Source organism: Meles meles, chromosome 4 (genome assembly GCF_922984935.1).
Source record: "Meles meles chromosome 4, mMelMel3.1 paternal haplotype, whole genome shotgun sequence".
Taxonomy (NCBI): Eukaryota; Metazoa; Chordata; class Mammalia; order Carnivora; family Mustelidae; genus Meles; species Meles meles.
In genome coordinates this window covers 75,315,101-75,328,511 of record NC_060069.1, presented here as the reverse complement: position 1 = coordinate 75,328,511, position 13,411 = coordinate 75,315,101, and the positions used below count along the sequence as shown (strand labels likewise).

Genomic DNA, 13,411 nt, shown 5'->3' with positions numbered 1-13,411 from the left:
GTATGTGTTGTTTTTGCTCTTTATTTTACTGACATCTCTCTCTCTCTCTTTTAAGCTAGGCTCAGTGTACTTTACTGATGGTACATGACAAGGTAGTGCTCCACAAGTCCTACCTTCCTTAGGGGGTCTGGTATGGAAACCATAGATGTTAGGAGATTCTCAGTGTGTTGGGGGGTGAGTTGGGGCAAGGACTCTCCAGCAGCTAAGGGCCTCTCTTTTCCTTTTGCTTTCACTGGGACTGAAGTTCCAGGGAGCTCTTACTCCTTGAGGGCCGGGTAGACTGTTAGTCCACCACCTAATAAATTGTCATACCAGTAATGAGCTTGACAAAGTGGTCATTGAGAGTAATGCCAACACCAGCATTGAAGATGGAAGAGTGGGTGTCACTGTTAAAGTCTCAGGAGACAACCTGGTCAGTGTAGCCCAAGATACCCTTGAGGAGGCCCTCCAATAACTGCTTTATCATTTTCTTGATGTCATCATATTTGGCAGCTTTCTCCAGGCAGCAGGCTGGATCCACGACTGACACATTGGGGGTGGGACATGGAAGGTCATATCAGTGATCTTCCCATTCAGCTCAGGGATGACTTTGCCTCCAGCCTTGGCAGCACCTATAGAAGCAGGGATAATGTTCTGGTCAACCCCTCAGCCATCATGCTACAGCTTCCCAGAGGTGCTGTCCATGGTTTTCTGGATGGCAGTGATGGCATGGACTGTGGTCATGGGTCTCTTCATGATACCAATGTTGTTGTGGATGACCTTGGCCAAAAGGGCAAGCAATTGGTGGTGCAGGAGGCATTACTGATAATCTTAAGGGAGTTGTCATACTTCTTCTGGTTCATACCCATCACAAACATGGGGCCATCAGAAGAGGCAGAAATGATGATCTCTTGGTCCCACCCTTCAAGTGAACCCCAACCCCTTCATGATGGTGAAGAATCAGTAGACTCCATAACATACTCAGCACCAGCACCACCCCATTTAATGATGGTGGGATCTCACCGCTGGAAGATGGAGATGGGATTTCCATAGAAGATAAGTTTCTTATTCTCAGCCTTGATTGTGCTGTTGAATTTGCTATGGGTGGAATCATACTGGGAAATGTAGACCATGCTGTTGAGGTCAATGAAGGAGTCTTAGTCATTGATGGCAACAGTATTCACTTTGTCAGAGTTAAAAGCAGCCCTGGTGACCAGCTGTCCTGTATGGACAAATCTATTTACTCTAACCTTCACCATTATGTCTGAAGGACACCACTGGCCCTGCACCAGAAGATGAGGTTGTCTGTGGAACTGGGAGGAGCAGAAAGCCTCTTCTTACATTTATAATTTGTGAACTTCTTTCTTTGAATTTGCTCTGTTGCACTATACCTAAAATTGTGTCAAAAACCAGATTTTTAGTTTCTGATTTTGCTTATTTTTGATAATTGTATTAAAAACTATAAAGTTTCCCAAATAAAGTTTTACCAATGGCTTACAAATTTTGACATGTAGAGGGTTTTCTTTTTATTAGTATTAATTTTAATCGGTATTTAAAAATTTCATTGGTATTAATGTTCTATCCAGATGTTGTAGGAGAAAATTGTCTTCTTGTTTCTTCCAGTTTCTGGTGGCAGCTAACATTTCAGCTTGTGGCCTGATTACTCCATCTCTGCCTTCCATTGCCTTTCCTCTTCACTGTTTCAAGTCTCCCTCTGCCTCCCTTTACAGAGACAATTTTACTGGATTTAGGGCTCAGCTAGATAATTCATAACTCAGGATCCTTAATCAAATCACATCTTCAAACTTTTTTTTTTCATTTTTGTCTTTTCTTTTTCCATAGAAGGTAATGTCCCCAGGCATGGGAATGATGGAATCATCCCCGTTTGAGGGGACATTTCAGTCTACCACAATCTTCCCTCTGGCCTCCAAAGATTCATATCCATCCCACATATAAAATACATTCATTCCATTCCAGTGTCTTCAAAAGTATCAGCCTGATACAGCATCAGCACAAGTCCAAAATGTATCTAAATATTGCCAACACAAAAATTTTTTAAAATCTCATTATTTAAATCAGCAAAATCAGTATAATTTAGATTCTACTTATGTTCCATCTTGGGGAAAACTTCACCCCCATCTTTGGACCTATGAAACTAGAAATCTAGCTATTTGGTCCCCAAATACAGTGTAGAACTATATCAACACAAAATAAATGAACCATTTTTTGAAATTTTAAAAGAAAGGAAAAGAGTTTTATTCAAGCCTGAGTTAGGACAGCTGCCCAAAATAAATAATCTTCACATAGAAGAGAATGTTCCAGAGAAGGAACATTTGGTTCAGAGTTAACATATATGTATATTTTTACATGGAGTTACAAGCCATCATGACAAAGGCCATTACAGAAAGTTGTAGACTTTATCTTACGTTTTTAGTGTGTATATGAGGCTGTTTAACTTTGATCTTCTGGGGACCAGGAAGGTTTTCTTTTGTTTGTTTTGTTTTGTTTTGTTTTTCTTATCTTTATGTCTGAATGCTCCTTTTAATTTTGTGTTTTGTTTTAACAAAGCAGACATATAACATGTGCTTGGAGCAGAAATAAGAGCTCATACTTTGAAGGTTTCTGGAGTAATTTTGACCTTGGTAAAAGTTAAAGTATAGCTTCTCTTGGAGCCTAGGAGCAGGAACCACGAATGTTAAAAGTTGAAAATTTCCTTTATCAGCTGGAATAGGACAATAGCTATAGACATTTCTACTCCAGAAGGGATAAAATATAAGGAGGAAAAAAATCAATGTTCTCAAATAATTTTGAAATCTAACAGGTAAAATCCCATTATTTTTTGTGGGTTAGAAATAATTCCCTCTGGGACCACGTATGCTCTGGTTCCTAGGCTGGGGTGTCTGCTTTTGGCCCTGCAGCTCCATTCTTTGGGACCAGGTCTCTGCCGTCAATGTATCCTCATTTCTTGAAGGTTCTACATATTTCAGATGAGTAGTTGTATCTGTATATTTTCTACTTATAGAATTTTGGAACTCTGGCAGTCTTCCTTCATTTTGTCCTGGCTCAGTCTCTTTCATTCCAAGCTGGGAGTGTTTCTGTAGATATAACATTCTCAAAAACCTATTAGGTCCTCTGTTTAATCTCATGGGGATTCAGAATATTAGCAAGAGAGTCCTCCACAGATCTTTTCTAGATAATTCCATTTCCATTCCTGGCTTGTGCTGAGAGTTTGAGTGAGTCCATGAGACACAAAACTATTATCTTCAGCAAAATTTTTCTCACCACACTCTTGGCCTTATCTCCACAGTACAATTTCATAACAGCTAGTCTCCAAATTTTAACATCTTTTGCTATCTGAACAGGCTTAGAATTTCCTAAAGCATTAAGTGCTGGTTCCTTTTTTCTTAACAATTCTTTCCTCAATTTCTCTCTTTCCCCATGTGTTCTGCTATAAGCAGCAAGAAGAAACAAGGTTGCACCTTCAACACTTTGTTTAGAAATCTCTTCAGTCAAAAATCCAAATTCCTTGCTTATAAGTCCTGCTTTCCACACAGCTATAGGACACATTCAGGTAAATTTTCTGCCACTAAATAACAAGGATTACCTATCACCAGTTTCCAATAGCACATTTCTCATTTTCTTCTGAGCTTTCATTAAAGTCACCTTTCACGTTCATACTTCCACTCTTTGTATTCTGGTCAAGACAGTTTAGACTTTTTCTATCCTCCACCTCAAATTTTCTCCAAGTCTCTGTCCACTGATGACAAAGCCACTCCACATTTTTAGGTATTTGTTACAGCAGTACCCCCATTTTCCCCTACAAATATCTGTCTTAATTCCCCAAGATTGCCATTACAAATCGACACAAACTGGTTGATTTACGAGAACAGAAATTTATTTCTTCATGGTTCTGGCAGCCAGAGGTTCAACATCTGTTTCATTAAGCAAAAATCAAGATATTAATAGGGCTACATTTACTCCAGAGACTCTAGGACAGATTTTCTGTCCTGCTTCTTCTAGTTTCTGGTGACATTCCTTTGCTTATGGCTGAATCACTCCAAGCTTTGACTACATGTTCATATTGCCTTCTCTATTATGTATATATAATGTCCCTCAGCCTCTTATGAAGACACTATGATTGGATTTAGGACTCACCTGGATAATCCAGTAAAATCTCCCTGTATCAGGATCCTTAAAAACAGTTGCAAAGGGGCACCTACGTGGCTCAGTGGGTTAAAACCTCTGCCTCCAGCTCAGGTCTTGATCCCAGAGTCCTGGGATCAAGCCCCACATTGGGCTCTCTGCTCAGCAGGGAGCCTGTTTCCCCCTTCCACAGCCCCCCCACGCCTGCCTTTCTGCCTACTTGTGATCTCTGTCTGTCAAATAAGTAAAATTAAATTAAGACAAACAAACAAACAACAACAACAACAAATAGCTGAAAAGATGCTTCTTCCTTACAAGCTAACAGGGCTAAATTGGACCTGGTATCTTTTCATGGCCATTTTCCCTCTTAATAGAGATGGCTAAATCTGTTGGGGATGTATGGGGTTCTCTTTAATTAAATGCAGACTATCACAGAAGGAGCAGGTTTGTTCTCAGAATTTTTGGAATGTACATGCTTAGCATTGTGATTAGCATATAGAAAGTTCTCAAAAATTACAGCTCATTTTTAATTGATGTTATATTTACCATTAGACATCTCTTTTTTTTTAAAAAAAGATTTATTTATTTATTTATTTGACAGAGAGAGAGAGAGATCACAAGTAGACAGAGAGGCAGGCAGAGAGAGAGAGAGAGGGAAGCAGGCTTGCTGCTGAGCAGAAAGCCCGATGCGGGACTCGATCGCAGGACCCTGAGATCATGACCTGAGCCGAAGGCAGCAGCTTAACCCACTGAGCCACCCAGGCGCCCCTACCATTAGACATCTCTTAATAAATTCTATAAACATCCCCTAAAATACATTTAACTTCTCAGATTGTTAGTTATGGATACATTTATTTCAATCCTCTTAATACTGCTTTTAATTTATATGTAGGATCATTTAATGATTCTTAAAATTTAGGCAGTAGAAATTCATATTTCCCTAAAACTTCAGAGGCTTTTTGAAAGACAGTGTGATAATTGTGGTTTATTTAATTGTCAAAAATATGAACAATTGCTTGTTAAAAAAGAAAGAAAACATCCTTAGATAATTTCTAGCACTTTAAGGTTGAGATTTCTTTCACTCAACATTTGCTTTATAATAATTTTGTCCCAGAAATCTCTAAAGTCAGTTTAAATTTTTAATGCTTCTGAATGTTTTAACTCTCTGTTATAACTGTGAACAGACATAATATGTTTATTTCATTTTTTTCACATCCTGTCACTGTCATCTACCAATGAAGTGTTAAAAGGATTGAGAAACTGCATGTCTTCAGTTTAATCATGTTTAATTAATTTATTTGTTTAGCTTTTGCTCCTTGGAATATGGCTATAAATATTATATAAAATACATTCTTATTTTTTAGACTCTCAAAATAATCTGATAAATAAAAAGTATATGATATTTGTGGTGTATTTTCTATCATGTTATTTTAAATATATATGTCAGTCAAAAATTAACATTTATCAGTTTGACAAATATTTTGTGTACTGTTTTGTATAATTATTCTACCTATTGGGGATATAGTAGCAAATCAAACAGAATGTAACTGCTACCCTCCTTGAGTTTATATTCTAGAGGAGAAGAAACATCAACAAACACAATTAATAATATAAAAATAGACTATTTTAGATAATGATAAGTATATGAAGAAAAGTAAAATAGAGAACAGGGATTAGTGGGAACAGGAGATGCTGTAATGTTAACCAGATTAGAAGCTATTGAGAAGTGGACATTCAAGAAAAGACTTAAAGGAGCAGAGGGCAGAGTCATGGGCAAATCTGTGGAAACACATTTAAACAGGGGAAACATTAAGTGCTGTGTCTGAGAAGTGGTGATAATGCCTGTGTGTCTGGATAGAGTTGAAAAGAGATCGAGGGAGTGGTGGAAGATAAGGTTAAAGAACAGGTCAGCTCTGTGGGTCATGTAGGCCACTATAAAGATTTTGTAGTTGACTGTGAATGAGCAAGATTTCTTTGGAGGGTTTTGAGCAGAGTAACCTTATCTGACAATTATTTTAAAAGGATTACTCCCCGGGCAGAGATTGGATTAGTTGGAATAGGAGGAGTGGGAGCACGAGGACTGATATGGTAGATGTGCAGGAAGTTATTTAAGTTATTTAGAAAAAAAAAATCAAATCAGGCAGCTGAAGATGCCTACGATGATGAGTAAAATCTATGATGAGTAAAATTAATTTCAAAGCAAACACCCCAGTGAATACAGAATTGCAATTTATGTTTTTATTAAACAATACTGACAAACTTTCTAGATAATTACTAAATGAGACAACTGTGAAATTTGTTATGTGCTTTTGGGCCTGATTCAAAAGAAGTTAACTTAGGCTTTAAAGAACATTAAGGAGAAGTAGCTTCATTCGGGGGAGCCTGGGTGGCTCAGTGGGTTAAAGCCTCTGCTTTCAGCTCAGGTCATGATCTCAGGGTTCTGGGATCGAGCCCTGCGTCGGGCTCTCTGCTCAACCGGGACCCTGCTTCCTCCTCTCTCTCTGCCTGCTTCTCTGCCTATTCGTGATCTCTGTCGGTCAAATAAATAAATAAAATCTTAAAAAAAAAAAAGAAGTAGCTTCATTCAGAGATGCTTGATTTATGTTTTGGAATGTACATCCTTCTTTACAATATCTGTCAGAAAGATGATATTCTGTCAAGACTTTTACTGTGTTTTCCTTTGCATTTCGTTGTCTATATCTGTACTGTTGAATGTAGTAACCACGAGTCACATATGGTTGTTGAACAGGTGAACTGTGGCTGATCTGAATTGAGATCTGCTTTCAGTTTAAACAACATACTAGGTCTCAAATATTTAATATGAAAAATAGCATATGATATCTCATTAGCTATTATTTTTATATTTGATTATATGTTTCAAGGCAATTGCATATGAAAGGCTTTAATATATTGAGTTAAGTAAAATATATACATAAAATTAATGTCCTTAGCTTCTTTTTACCTTTTTTTTTTTTTAAATAAGACTATTAGAAAATGTGAAGTTATAGACATGGCTCACATTATATTTCTATTAGAGAGTGCTGATGTACCTGCTAGGTGAACATTAATGCAGCTTTCAAAAGTATAATACTAAAGTAAGAATAATAACTGGAGTAAGGTAAGATAAAAATGGACATACTATATTTGGGGATTAGGTATATGGTAATGATAGCAGAATAAATAGTTGGGAAAAATATAAATTTCTCAATTAGAGTTATGGTGACAGTTGGATAGCTATGTATAAAAAGATCTATGAGAATCAGAGCTAATGGTATATCAACATTTAGGGGAGAAAGAATTTAAGAATGAAATGTCTCAAGGAAAGGAACTTGATAGCCTGGCAGATTTTAAACCAAGAAAAATGTCAGTATAACCTATGGCTGCAACAGATTGTACCAGTCATTTTAATCGTGATTTCTTTGGCGTAAACCTCTGTTTTTATTTTTAATGCTTCACCATTTTTAGAAGTTACATCAATTCTTTCAAAAATGAACTATCCTATTTGAAACTTTTTTTTTAAATAAATTCAATGTTATGGCCTGACTGGACCAAAATGTTCTATTGCATTACTTCTGTTTCATTTAACAAAATATTCCTTAAAAAAACAACCTTGAATGATATTTGAAAACCTAGGGCTTTATTTTCTATTTGTGCACACAGCCCACTTTGGGGTCTAGTTATGGGGGAGGTGGAATTGAAAGAAGTAGCAAACAGCATGGAGCACTGGGTGTGGAGCATAAACAATAAATCTTGGAACATGAAAAAAATAAAATAAGATTAAGATGTTTAAAAAAAGTAGCAAACAAATACCATAAGTACAATATTTTGTTTTAATACCAACATATTACAAATTAACTTTGACTTTTTTACTCTGTCCCTTTACCCCTACTTCTCCATGTCTGTCATTGGTTTGAAGTGACATTAGTTTGAATTGACAGAATCCATATGACAGATTAATTAATCCATATGACACTGGATCAAAAAGGTTATACTTCTTTCTAAATGGACAAAGCAGTGGTAGAATTGCATTCACTATGTGAGATTATTGGAGAGACTGAATTGGGACATGGATGCCAAATTCTGTCCAGAACTTTTCTTGTCTTACATCAAACTTGTCAAATTGTTCTCACTATCTCACTATCCCTGCTGCAAGTATTCAACAAAGATTTCCTCCTGCTGGACATTTAGCTCTTAGAAAGTCCTGAGGCCCTGTCTCCTGGAAACTTTCTCTTGATTTTTTTTTTTTTTTTTCCTTCCCTGGTCATACGGAGACTCTGATTTTGGGCTTTCCTGCTTGCTAAGAACTAGCTGCTTCTTTAGTGTCTGTCCTTGCCCAAGATACAGACAGCAGGGTATCTTTGTGTTTTACAGCTGAATGCCCATTTAATTGGCTTCAAAATCTAGCTATGGACATTGGGGAGGGGAGGCGAACCATAAGAGACTATGGACTCTGAAAAACAACCTGAGGGTTTTGAAGGGTCAGGGGTGGGAGGTTGGGGGAACAGGTGGTGGGTAATGGGGAGGGCACGTTTTGCATGGAGCACTGGGTGTTGTGCAAAAAGAATGAATACTGTTACGCTGAAAAAATAAATAAAATGGAAAAAAAAAATCTAGCCTCAGTTCTTGAGAATTCTTTCTGTGAAGTGGGGCCTCTGGAAGTATAATTCCTTCCAGGAGAGATGTGATTAGGAAGACTTGGGTGAAGAAAGCTCAGATTAACGGTCAGTAATAGTGATTCATTGTGTTTGGATAGCATTTTATTGCAAAATTCTGTCACATATTTTGTCTCATTTGCACATAATGTTTTCCACAAGTCTGTGTCTGAGCAGTACATGTTTTAATCTTCTCATCATGGAGAACAGGACAGTGAAGTCTCAGAGTGGTCAGAACAGTATTTAGTGATGTTCCCTGAACTTGAAGCATCCTCTGTAGACCCTTAGTTTGGTACTTTTTCCACCATCTATGTCTTTAACAGAAACCAGATTTCAAACTTTGGTTGTTATAAGGTATTTGAAAGTTACTGTATACAATATAGTCCTTCAGTAGATTATCTGCTTATAGAGTCTCACATATCTGTTATTAATACCCATATATTAATTGAAAAGGAAAGATTTTTAGTTAAGCAAAATAGCATTGGGGGGGGGATTTTTCCTTATCTAGACACAGCTATTAGCCAGATTATTTGTAACCAAGATAAAGTGGAGAAAAACATTTTCAAAGAGGGTGAAGAGGATTATCATACTAATAGTCAAATAATACTTTCCATCACAAAATAAGGGAAAACAGCTTTCAAGTGAAAGCATCAAAGAAGTCACACCATTTCTTTATGCAGTATTATGTTAAGAAACAAATCTCCTCTGGGTTATGTTACTTGTTTGGATACAATAGAACTAAGTGGGGGAACAAGTGTTTATACAGAAATGACTGACAAAGATAGTAGTCACAACTAAAGCAGCAAAAGTAAGCACTAAAGAAGTGGAAAGGTGGGCTGCAGGTTGGTTGCCTGTGGAGTTTTATAATATTACTGGTAAGCTTTTCAAATACTGTCTGTGTGGATCATGCAGTCCCAGGGTGCCATCAAGGATAACACCACTAGGAGTATGCTGTGTGTTCTATTTCCAAGCAGAGAACAAATCCAGTGATTAACGATGATGAAATCATATCAATTTGTACAATATTCCATCTCATTCTAGGTGCAGCTCCAGCATGAGTAAATGGACAAATCATGTCCTGGAGGGTTTCTTCAGTGTGTATGAGCCAGATAGATGAGATGATTGTAAACACCTACTCTAAGCACTTTATGTCCACAGGTCTAGGCTACAAGATTGATACCAGTGAAAGACAGAAAAATGCTACCAGTACAGGAAGCCTTCCTTAAAACTATTCAGAATATTTCATATTCTTCAGATACAATCTATAATATTATTTATCTTTGGAACTTAACAGTTTTATCACTTTTGTATAGAAACTAAATTGATCAAAATACAGGTGCCGAATGAACTGAATTTTTTGATTCCAAATTTGATGTAATACATCAATATGACTTCACAGAAAATGAAGGACATATTTTATAACAAAGAGCCAGGTATATGATGTCTGTTCCCAAGTTGTGTTTAAAAATCACACACACATATTTCCTGTGTTTGCCTTATAACTGGATAAAGCTCATTACATTTACCTAAATATATGAATGCCAGCGATTATTTGAAAAAAGCAGTTAGAACATATGGGTCCTTGGAACTATATTCCAACAGGACTGCAGTCAGCCAGAACTGAGTTGTGGCAGCCCCTTTTGACAGGACCTGTGCCCCCTTATCATCATAGTTCCTCTTTGTCTTTATTGTTTTTATTTGCATTTATTGTAGTATTTCATCTTCCTACTTGTCCCATAGCTATTTATGTTTTTATTACCTTGTCCAGGAATTCTGTAAGAAGTTTCTTATCTTTCAATATGTTTGATTCATAAAACTTCTAGTTAAGACACTGAAAACTACAATTTTATGCCTTTTTTTCCTGATAGCTAAAATGTTTTGAAATTAAAAACAAATTAACCCCATGAAATACTTATAGTATTAAATGCATGATTTTAAAAGCCAACTATTAGCTCTTAAAATGAATTAAACAGAAGTGAAAAATAGGGACATAATGGTTATTAATTTAGATACTGCTAATGAGATGTACGTTTTTACAGAGATTTAAAAGACCACAAGCTTAGGGTGCCTGGGTGGCTCAGTGGGTTAGGCCCCTGCCTTCAGCTCAGGTCATGATCTCAGGGTCCTGGGATGGAGCCCAGCATCGGGCTCTCTGCTCAGTGGGGAGCCTGCTTCCTCCTCTCTCTCTGCCTGCTTCTCTGCCTACTTGTGATCTCTGTCTGTCAAATAAATAAATACAAAATCTTAAAAAAAAAAAAAGATTACAAGCTTAAGTTTACTAGATAAATAGATTTTGTCAAACCAGTATAAGAATTTTGTCTACTTATAAAAATAGTCTGCCATTTATAAAAAAATAGAAGGAAGGATGTAACTAACCTTAACTGAACTCAGTTTATTTTCTTGACACTATTAAGCATGCATTCTATATTATTATCATGGCCTTGTCCCTGGCCCTCAGATGTATTATCTGTATTATCTCTGCCTTTCTTTTCCTGTCCTGTGCACAGGAGCTAACATTTCAGACTATATAATGTGAAATATGTTGCAAGTTGACTTTCCAACTATTTTACTACATAATTTTATGGAGTTATTAAAGACAGGTAGAGCATCATATTAAATATTACCATTTTTCCCATACCAACCCTACCTAGGGCAGACAATTAATCTTGAAATCTGAGAGATTAGTTATGACAGGAATTTATTTTGGTTATTATTTTGCAATGCTCTAAAATAAAAGCAAGCAGTTGGAATGACAAATTATGTAACAATGCTTATTAATTAAATGATTACAAATGGCTAATTAACTAAGGAATTCAAGTCTAGGTCATAAATTTCATCTGATATATGGAATGCTGTGTACACTTGAGTCCATAAAAGATTATTGTTATTATCAAATATTTAGATTCAGCGATGATCTCAAAGAATGGATATTTATTGAAAAATTATTTGGAGTCAAAAAAAAATTATTTGGAGTCAATTTCATGTCCTGATTTTTGTCTTGGAATTTCATCATACATTTCTATACATTATTTTTAACTTTTGTTCAATACATTAATTTTATTGATTTATTAGTTAGTTGGAAAACTCGTGATTTTTAAAAAAATATTTAATTAATTAATTAATTTTTTTCAGCGTAACAGTATTCATTGTTTTTGCACAACACCCAGTGCTCCATGCAATATGTGCCCTCCCTATTACCCACCACCTGGTTCCCCCAACCTCCCACCCCCACCCCTTCAAAACCCTCAGGTTGTTTTTCAGAGTCCATAGTCTCTTATGGTTCACCTCCACTTCCAATTTCCCTCAACTTCTTTCTCCTCTCAATCTCCCAATGTCCTCCATGTCATTTGTTATGCTCCACAAATAAGTGAAACCATATGATACTTGACTCTCTCTGCTTGACTTATTTCACTCAGCATAATCACTTCCAGTCCCGTCCATGTTGCTACAAAAGTTGGGTATTCATCCTTTCTTTCTTTCTTTTTTTTTTTTAATAAACATATAATGTATTTTTATCCCCAGGGGAAAACTCATGATTTTATTTTTTAGTATTGTTTTTAAGTATAAAATGATAAAATGTGTTGAGTTCTCATAAAGAAAATAATATACCACTGATAAATGTATTTTTCTGAAAATTTAACTAATACTGACACACTTCCATATTTGTTTGATGTATTCTAAGAAAATTTTACAGATACAAATTAAAAGCTACTCTTCCACAGTCTACCTACTTTCCTTTCCTTTACTTACTCAGCAAATGATATATATGCTTCTTGTGCGAATTTTTCATACTATTTATAACATATATGCCTTTTGTTTAGGAAGTGTTTCCCATTTACATAAAGAGTTTCATATGATTTGTGGTGTTTGTAACTACTTTTTCCCATTACTGTCACATATTTAAAAATATTCATCCATATTGATACATATACTTCTATACTTAGATTTATTTCTAGGATTTTTGTTTGTTTTCTCTATTTAATATGCATTTGTTGAAAGTTACCTTTTTTCTTTTTCTCATAGAGTTCAATTTTTATTGCGTTTAGTTTCTATTTTGTTTACAGAAGTTATATGTTCTGTATTTTTCGTGGTTACTCTTAAATTTCTGACATGAAAACTTCACAATGAAAAATTAAAATTTATTACTCTATCTTCCATTAAAACAATAAAAAAGCACTGGAAGAATTTAACACTTTGCCACTTTCTAAATCTACATGTTATTGTTACCTAGTAGTTATATACCATTATGATTATTGTTTAAGTCCCAGATTTAGCCATTGCCATGCTGCTCTTCTTGCTATTGTTTTATATTTTATTTGGCTAATACTTGTTTGGAACTCTCTGACAGTTATATTATTTAGAACACAATCTATATGGAGGTTGAAAGCAGAGAAAATGATTCTTCTAAAACAAAAGTTTGTGTTTGTTTGTTAGAATGTTTTCATTACCACTGTTCTTTGGAAAGTCTTGTTTTTGTATAGCCAGTATTTCCATATCCTGGTGTAAAGGATTTGGTTAAACTTGTCTGTGACTTTATAGGATATTAATCTGTAGCACTGTGGGTTTTTTCTTATAACAATTACTATAATTCACAGGCATAGGTACAAAGATACTGAATGATGAAATGATGCAGAACT

The 13,411-nt window shown here is 35.7% G+C and overlaps 1 pseudogene; it reads right to left on the bottom strand.

Moving 5' to 3' along the window:
* Positions 1-257: 257 nt before the first annotated feature.
* On the bottom strand, positions 258-857 carry LOC123940706 (annotated as a pseudogene).
* Positions 858-13,411: the final 12,554 nt, after the last annotated feature.